At 33.0% G+C, this 8,853-nt stretch overlaps 1 long non-coding RNA gene and 1 pseudogene across 1 annotated transcript; both read left to right on the forward strand.

Annotated features, from left to right (window-relative positions):
- Positions 1–619: 619 nt before the first annotated feature.
- Positions 620–1,222, forward strand: LOC110913754 (annotated as a pseudogene).
- Positions 1,223–6,174: 4,952 nt separating this feature from the next.
- On the forward strand, positions 6,175–7,478 carry LOC110913762. The gene is made up of 4 exons (XR_004872619.1): positions 6,175–6,370; positions 6,480–6,543; positions 6,708–6,787; positions 7,097–7,478. It is a non-coding gene; the product is annotated as an uncharacterized LOC110913762 (long non-coding RNA).
- Positions 7,479–8,853: the final 1,375 nt, after the last annotated feature.

Below are 8,853 nucleotides of genomic sequence, written 5' to 3' on the forward strand. Positions count from 1 at the left end.
CCGTCATGTCATCGAGCATTATTCCACCACTAGTGATGGATTTTAGTGGAAATGTCCATCACTCACCACACAAACATCTATCATTAAAAACAACTCACCGCATAAACAAGTAAAACGCGTTAAAAACTTCACGGGTTTTAAAGTTCACACGTCAAACATATGGGTGACGGCGGTGTTCCCTTCTCTTCCACACGTGGTGAATGGGCTATCACGAGACGCCCCGCCCCCTAATAAATACCAAGCATTCATGCACAACGGGTGCTACACGTGTCAAACAACCACCACTTATCTTTATCTCTTTCTACTTACCATCCTTATTATTTATTTATTTATCTTTTTTAACACATAAAGCCAAACAGCAACCACTTGGTTATCCGCTTATTCTCTCCATCTACTTACCATCCTTATTAACTTAATCCAATAATCCACAGTCCCCCAGGCTGTATCAGACAACCCCACCACAAACAATCTTACTTATGTCCGCACATGCATACAAAAAACTATATATACTTCATCATTTAGATATTTCACACTTAAAACTAAACCAAAACAATTCACTCACAACTAGCAAACTGTAACTACCAACTGAAAACAAATTAGTAATCAGATTATGGACACCTCTTCAGCTTCTGAATGTAGCAGCAGCACCGGAGAACTAATGCTCGCTTCGCAAATCCCGAAGAAGAGAGCCGGAAGGAAGAAGTTCAAGGAGACTCGGCACCCGGTTTACCGAGGAGTGAGGAGAAGAAATCCCGGCCAGTGGGTGTGTGAAGTGAGAGAACCAAATAATCAATCAAGAGTGTGGCTGGGGACATATACGAAAGCAGAAATGGCAGCCCGAGCACATGATGTAGCGGTTTTGGCCATGAGGGGGCGGTCGGCTTGTTTAAATTTTGCTGACTCAGTTTGGCGGCTGCCTGTACCGGAGTCTAACAATGTAAAGGATATACAAAAGGTAGCGGCTGAGGCTGCAGAGGCGTTTAGGCAGACCGAAGACGCCATGGAGTTGTTTTGACAGACAGAGGATGCGGTGGTGGGAACAAATGAATTGCCGGAAGTAGTGGTCTACGTCGATGAGGAGGAGATGTTTGGAATGCGTGGCTGAGGGACTAATGGTACCGCCACCTCAGATGGTGGGGTATGCAGACTTTGTGGATTATGAAGATTTTTGTGTTGACATGTATTTATGGAGTTTTATGTAGTTTCTTTTAGTAAGATAGATGATGGCTGGCTTGGACCTTTTTGTATACAAGCCAATAAAGTATGTATATCATGTATTAAAGTAAATTCAAATACAAACAATATATTCTATTTAATATTTGAATTGTGAACGATTGGTGATCAATTCCTTTAATGCCTTTAATGGATTATGTTAAATCAGAGTTATTATTTCATATTCACCATGAATATGGGTTGGGATCCACTTATGTATGTATCACGATGTATGTAGTTGCAATAGAGGAGGCCAAAACACCAGGCTCAAAAGATGATCATGCATAGTATCTAAATGATCATCACAAGCATTAACTGTTTTGCCCAAAACACCAGGCCCAAAAGACGACACAGAACCAAAAAACGAACTAAAAATGTCATGCATCAAACTATAGTCTGGATTAAGTTCATTTATTAAATTATTAGAAGAACCAGATTTTGATGCTTGTTCATCCCTAATTACATCTTTACCAGTTACTTCATCCGCAAGGGAAGACCAAGCATTAGTATCATTCACACATTGAGAAACAAACGTGATTGGCTGATTTGTTAGTCTTTCAACAGGTTTACTGTTGATCAATGACTTATCAGTTTTTGGATCGTAAGTCATAGTATCAACGTTTACAAATTCCTTCACAGTGAAACGCAAATAGGTGTAGTTGTGATTGAATGGAGGAGGCACTTTATTGTAACCTAAACCACATCCTTTCTTTTCTTTGTACTCTAATTGGATGTCACATAAATCGTTGACCAATTTGCTGAAAGTTTCGTATTTCTTAATATCCACTTCATTAATTTGATATTTTTGTTTGATTTCTTCTATTTCCTTGGTCAAAGCAACTATAGTTTCTTTGGTATCCCTATGGTGTCAATTTTTGATACTTGGATCTTCTTTAAGCTTAGAAATATCTTTACGTTGAGCCTCAATCTTTTCTTTGTATAATCTTTCATTTTTGGTTAGATAGGAGTTATGCCTTTTTATGTCTTGATGATCTGAGGTCAATTCTAAGTTGTGTAAACGATAGGCTGCTACCCTACCTCTACATTCTGGAGTACATAAATAAGAATTTACCTCTTCTGTAGTGAGTCCATGAACAAGAGCTGAAAGAACCTGAGTCATGAATTCTATGTTGTGGAGAGGTGTCTGAATTGAAGGTATTTGATTCACAGGAGCTGGAAGATTAAGTTGTTGAATCTTCGTGCTCCAGTCAAAAGAATCATCCGGTTGCACCACCATAGCTGAGTTGTGAGCACTTCCACTCGAGGCAGTAGTTGTGGTGTTAGTTGTAGTAATGGTTCTTTCATTGTTCCTTGCAGCAGGAGTAGCTGGTTGGGTTCGACAACACTAGTCTCACTTCATGATAGAGTGTGCTAATTATAATTCCAGGATTTGATTAGTATTTGTTTGGGTGTTCATTTTAAAATATCAAAATATGATAAAATTAGTTATAGACAGTCACATGAAAAAGGTCTTGGGAGATGAGTTTAGGTGACAAATATCCTAAATGTACTGGCAATTATTCGGATCACTCGATAGTAGATCAGTGTTGATAAGTGAAATCTAGCCCGAAAGACCGTGATTTGATCCCTGAGCAATAGCTATACTTCCTATTTTTATTTTTGTAAATAATTGCTAGATATTATTTATTTTTGTTTTTATAGGTTTTAGTCTCGTAAAACGTGCTCGGGAGGGTGCAATATATTATCCTATCAACTTACACTTAAACTTTTATTCATATTGCAAAAACAATCCTAATACATGCACGCATACGTTATACTTGAGCTTTAATCTGGGTTTGTATGTTTTGTGTTGAACTTGTCATTAACTTCGTACGAGCCTACCCTTGACATATATAGCGCTATAGGAGTAACACACCGCCTATGAACGTTGTGTCATGTTAAGTCTCTTTGCGTTAAACTTTGGGTTGACTAGTTTGTTCACATGCGAGTTTATTGTTTATCTTGTTAACTAGCTTGCCATGAGGATTCATTTAAACTTACTTAACTATGTTATGTACTGAAAACTTGTATGCTTGTCAATGCCTTATGTGTTGATCTATACTTTATAACATGTTGCAAGATGATGCTGATGATTAACTGGGCATAGTGACGAGGCCTTAGATACACATTTAGAAATCGTAGATTTAAACATGTTGCATCAATTTTGTAATATGCTTTATTGTACTTTGTTTTGCTATATTTGAAACTTGTTGTATTTGAAATGCATGTATTGTAACCCGATTTTTTGAATTAATGAAATGAAAATAGGTTATGTTAATTCTATTGTCACTTTTAGTGTTGTATGCAATGAGCAATCTATCTTCGTCTCACTCTGATGTTTTTGTTATCGGTTAGGTGTGACGCCGGCCTTACGGGACTATATCTCTGCTGACTCAGACCAATATGGCTGAGGGTAGCGTCGCCTCCAGAACAGGGACATGTCACAATAATTAACTACGATAATCTCTTAAAAAACCCAAAGTGCGGAAATCATCAAAGGATACATAAAAGATGAATCAGAACTAAGTGATTCATTTCTTATTTGTTTGTTTCTTTTATTACTTTAGTTTCTTTCTTTATTTTAAGTTGTTTAAAAACCTTTTCTGAAAATTTGGGCCGATTAGACGTTGATGATAAATCGTTATTAAAAGCTTTTGTGTCCTTGGACGATCTCGGTATCTTACCATCACTATGCTACGTCAACGATGGGTGCACTTGCCCTAGCGTGTTGTATAGAGTGATAGTGCTATATCGTGTTTTATAAATTTAAAACTTGATAAAAGAGTAAAGAGTACTTAAATATATAACAAAAATCATACGCTCGCTCGCATCAAGTCACAAACCATAAGTACTTTGTATGAGTTTTTGGTTTAAAGGTTAAAAGGTAATAAATGAACAAACGATATTGGGTAATAAAGGGTTAAGTAATACTACAATTCAACTTTCTACATTCACTGCTCTTCAACTTTGGTAAATACTTCAACTTTTTTTTAATCATTTCATTGCATGGGGATCTTTGATCTCCCACACTTATTCATTTTATACCCTCGTTTTTTTTTCTTTTCACAACCTTTTTTCAACTTTTTTTTTCTTTTATATCATATTTTTTTTTCTTCTTACGGTCACTTCTTTTCATATTTATTGAATGATACTACAAAGGGTAACAAAAAAAATAGGATAGACAAATGTATACTCTTGGTAAACTTAACATGGGTTCTAATGGGATAATATAACATAGGAATACGAAACCAAAAAGTAAACAAGGGCTCATATTTTCCTAATTTTGTTTTAATCATATAAATATAGATATTATTGTATCAACTAGCTAATTGTATAATATGCAAAATTTCTTCAATGAATAGCTATATTAGCATCTCTCAACAAATGGTAGTGTGTGTGTTTATATATATATACACACACACACATAATAAGGTTCAACTTCACTCACCTAAAACAGAAGCATTAGGGTTAATGATATGAATTATTATGTTTGACTAATAGGCTTCCTTAACTAAACATACCTTCTTTTATATATTTTTCTTTTAAAAAATAAACTTGTTTTCGGAAAACACTATCCTAAAACTTAAAACCGTCGTCAAAACACTCAAAATTCATACATTATACGCCCCATAAACCAAATTAATGCGACCTGAACTTTAATATTGTTTGAAACTTTATATAAACCACGGAACTTACCATCTCCCACGGTCCAAAGATAGAAATCATTGGAATTTTCTAAACCACTTGTGAACATCACAACAAAAATAATTAAAATATTTATGACTCTTACGTAAATAAGGAGCTGCGCGGCAGCAACAAAATGGGAGTTCAATAATATAGAATAACCATATACAAACAAAAACCAATCCCGATGAGAAGGCAAAATAAATGGGATTGGCAAGTAATACTACTCAAACCCCCTAATTTACGACCCAATCTCAAAAGGACTAAAACAATATTATGTATTAGTCCAGGTAATTCCATTATATATAAAATAAGAGGTAAATAAATCAATATCTTGCATAACGTTATTGACCCGGTCAGGAAAAAAGAAGTAACTGTACCTTTTTATAATAGTTCTTGATTATTCAATTTGAAAAATTCCATTTTCATGGATATGGATTGAATTATTAGCCTAATCTCTCCAAAGTGTAATTTGAGTCTATATATTTTCAAATCATCAATATGGACTATAGAAAATAAATCTATTTCATATGAATATGAATATTACTATGAATATAAATATAAATATAAATATAAATATAAATATAAATATAAATATAAATATAAATATAAATATAAATATAAATATAAATATAAATATAAATATAAATATAAATATAAATATAAATATAAATATAAATATAAATATAAATATAAATATAAATATAAATATAAAAATAAATATAAATATAAATATAAATATAAATATAAATGTAAATTCAAATAAAATTCTCGCTCCCTAATCAATATACTTATTTATAATACTATATTAAGAGAACTGAGTTTTCTACCCTTTTCGTAATTTTGCCATAGGTACAAATTTTGAAGCATCGTGTACAAATGAAGGAAGCCATCTTAGAGGGGGGAAACTTGGACATTGTCCAAAGTTTTAAGACACTTTGAGGGCAATCTACACATTTCATCCATGGAATTCATGCCCACTTATGTCTTCCATTAATTGAATTAAATTAAGAAATTAAATTAAGGAATTAAATAAAAGTTTTATAATAATTAAAGGAATTAATTGATTAAATTAAAGGCTAGACATGCAACCTTTGGGATTTTTACACATTTTGAAGTAACATGTACAAAAGAGCCAAGCTATTTTAGAGGGGGTAAACTTGCGCATTGTCCAAAAATTTAAGACACTTTAGGGCCTTTTAGGGATTCTAGCACCTTTATAACTCTTCATCAATTAAAAATGGAATGGCATCTTTGTAATGCTTCATCAATTAAAAATTTTATGTCATTGTACACAACCCCTCAATAGAAATCTTGAAGCAATTACCAGTTACAAATTAATCAATTCATTGCGATTCAATTCAATTCTTTCATTCTTTTACTTTGTCTTTTAAGTTTCCCCTCAGTTTCCACTCACCCCTTTTAACATCTGCGCAATGGAAATCAAAAACCCATAAATCGGTCCACATATCAGGTTCGCTTTTTGTTCCCCCTGTAATTTGGTTTTCATTTTGTTTGTTGTTTAATGATGTGTGTTGATGTTAATTGTCCTTGTTTTTCTTTTCTACTCGCTATTGGTTTAGATGTGGGTGTAAAATGCATACCAAGTGCTTGATGGAATGCTTAAACCTTCAACTCATTCACCAAGTGCATTTCTCTTTTGTTTAGTTTTACTTCAAAATTCTTTTAATTTTAATTTTCTTATTACATTTTTGTGTAAACCCCTCAGTTGCATTTGTTTGAATGTTTGATTTATGGAAAAATATTTGTTTCACCATCTACTTATCTATGAAGTTTTGTTATTCAAGTAGAACGAAGACCAGAAGATTATGAAGACGTCAAAGACCACCAATCACCAATTGAAGCCAAGCTAATGCACGTAAAACATAAGGTAGGTCTTTACCAAGATCGATTTAGCATGTCTTGACTATTTATTATTTGGCATTGCTTTGTTATATCAATTGCTTAAGTGCTTATACGTTAATTCTACAAGTTTATGTTTTGTTTAGTAAGGGTACAATTTACATTCTATGTCAAGTCATTCCTATTGGTAAGTAGGGTTACAATTATATATGTTCCTCTCTAAACTAGATGGTCTAATATTATTTGTTTATGTTGTTACAGTTTGTACAAATGCAAGACTATATTGGAGATATATAATGATGCTCAGGCTGTTGGGTTAATCGGGTTTTGTTTGCAGGTCACGGGTAGGCACGTTATCGTGTCATGGTTCAAATGGTTATTCGTTTACAGTTCACAGGTATGGGTTAGTCGATCACGGGTCAAGTAGCTAAATTATCCAGGGGTAAATGGGTCTTTTGACCATGTAAATGGAGGTGACTTCGTGAGATTGTTGAAGCCTTCTGCAACAAGTTTTGACCAAGTTATGTGGACGTGATACAAATCTTGAAGAATCATGTACAAATGAAGCAAGCCATTTTAGAGGGGGGAAACTTGGACATTGTCCAAAGTTTTAAGACACTTTGAGGGCAATCTAGACATTTCATCCATAGAATTCATGCCCACTTATGTCTTCCATTAATTGAATTAAATTAAGGAATTAAATAAAAATTTTATAATAATTAAAGGCATTAATTGATTAAATTAAAGGTTAGACATGCAACCTTTGGGATTTTCAATATTTAATAGTATGTATAAATATAAATAATCTATACTACCTTATTAAGAGAATTAGGATTTTTACCCTTTTATTAATTTTACGTTGTGTACACATTTTGAAGCAACATTTACAAGAGAGCCAAACTATTTTCGAGGGTGTAAACTTGCGCATTTCACAAAAATTTAAGACACTTTAGGGGCATTTTAGTGACTTAGGCATCATTGTAACATATAATTAAAATAAATGTATAAAATTTTTCATAAGTACTACTCATCAATTATTTATGATTATCAGATAAATGTATAAAATTAATAATATTTCAAACATATATTTATATAACAAGTGATCCAAACCAAACTCTTCGTGGAGTTGAAAACTTTAAAAGATAAACCAGGTGAAACAAACCACGCAAACTGCAGGCCAACGATAGTTACACCTTAACTTTAGGTTTCGTTTATGATACTGATTTCTAGTTAATTTTATTCAGTCCTAGGTGATATGTTATATTTGTTCTTTCATCCAACCATTGTTATGCATTTCAAGTTAATTTATAATAACTCACATGTTTCGTTTTGTATGATAAGAGCGACATGTTGGGTTTTGTAACTAACAAACTACATACTCAAAAGTCAACATTTATAATACATATTATAAATGAATTTGATATCAGTCGGGATACCCGCCGCAACGCGCGAGCTTTCCCCCACTAGTGAATATAATTGTAGTTATTCATCAAACAAAAACCTTCATTCTTATAGATCAAAATGAATTCTTAAGTTTTTATTTAAGGCAAATTTAAAAGTGTTCCAGTTGTGTAATCTTCAATGATTGATATTGGTAACCAACCTAAAGCAATTTGATTATAATTCAATTCGTGACGATAATAAGTAGAAAGTTCATATTCTTCGGTCATTGATAAACAATCTCAACTCAATTACAACAAAATATACATGTTCAGAAATCAATAGTGTAACTAAGCAATCATTTCTTTCTAATATTAGTTTCCAATTTCCAATCAACAACGGGTAGATCTATAGGACATACACGAACACATACTTCACAAGCAATGCATTTGTCAAATTCAAAGAGGATTCGACCGCGGAAACGCTCGAATGTGATCAATTTTTTCGTAAGGGTATTGAACACTTACAGGTAAACGATTCACAAATGATAATGTAATCATGAAACCTTGACTAGTATAACTTGCAGCTCGTACTGTTTAAAAAGTCACCAAGTCATAAAGTCATAACCGAGAATTCGTTAATGAAAAAAAAAAAAACTTATCATAATAGAAAAGAAAAAAAATGGCTAGGAAGCTGTACTTTTGAGTTTTGATG

Source organism: Helianthus annuus, chromosome 2 (assembly GCF_002127325.2).
Source record: "Helianthus annuus cultivar XRQ/B chromosome 2, HanXRQr2.0-SUNRISE, whole genome shotgun sequence".
NCBI lineage: Eukaryota > Viridiplantae > Streptophyta > Magnoliopsida > Asterales > Asteraceae > Helianthus > Helianthus annuus.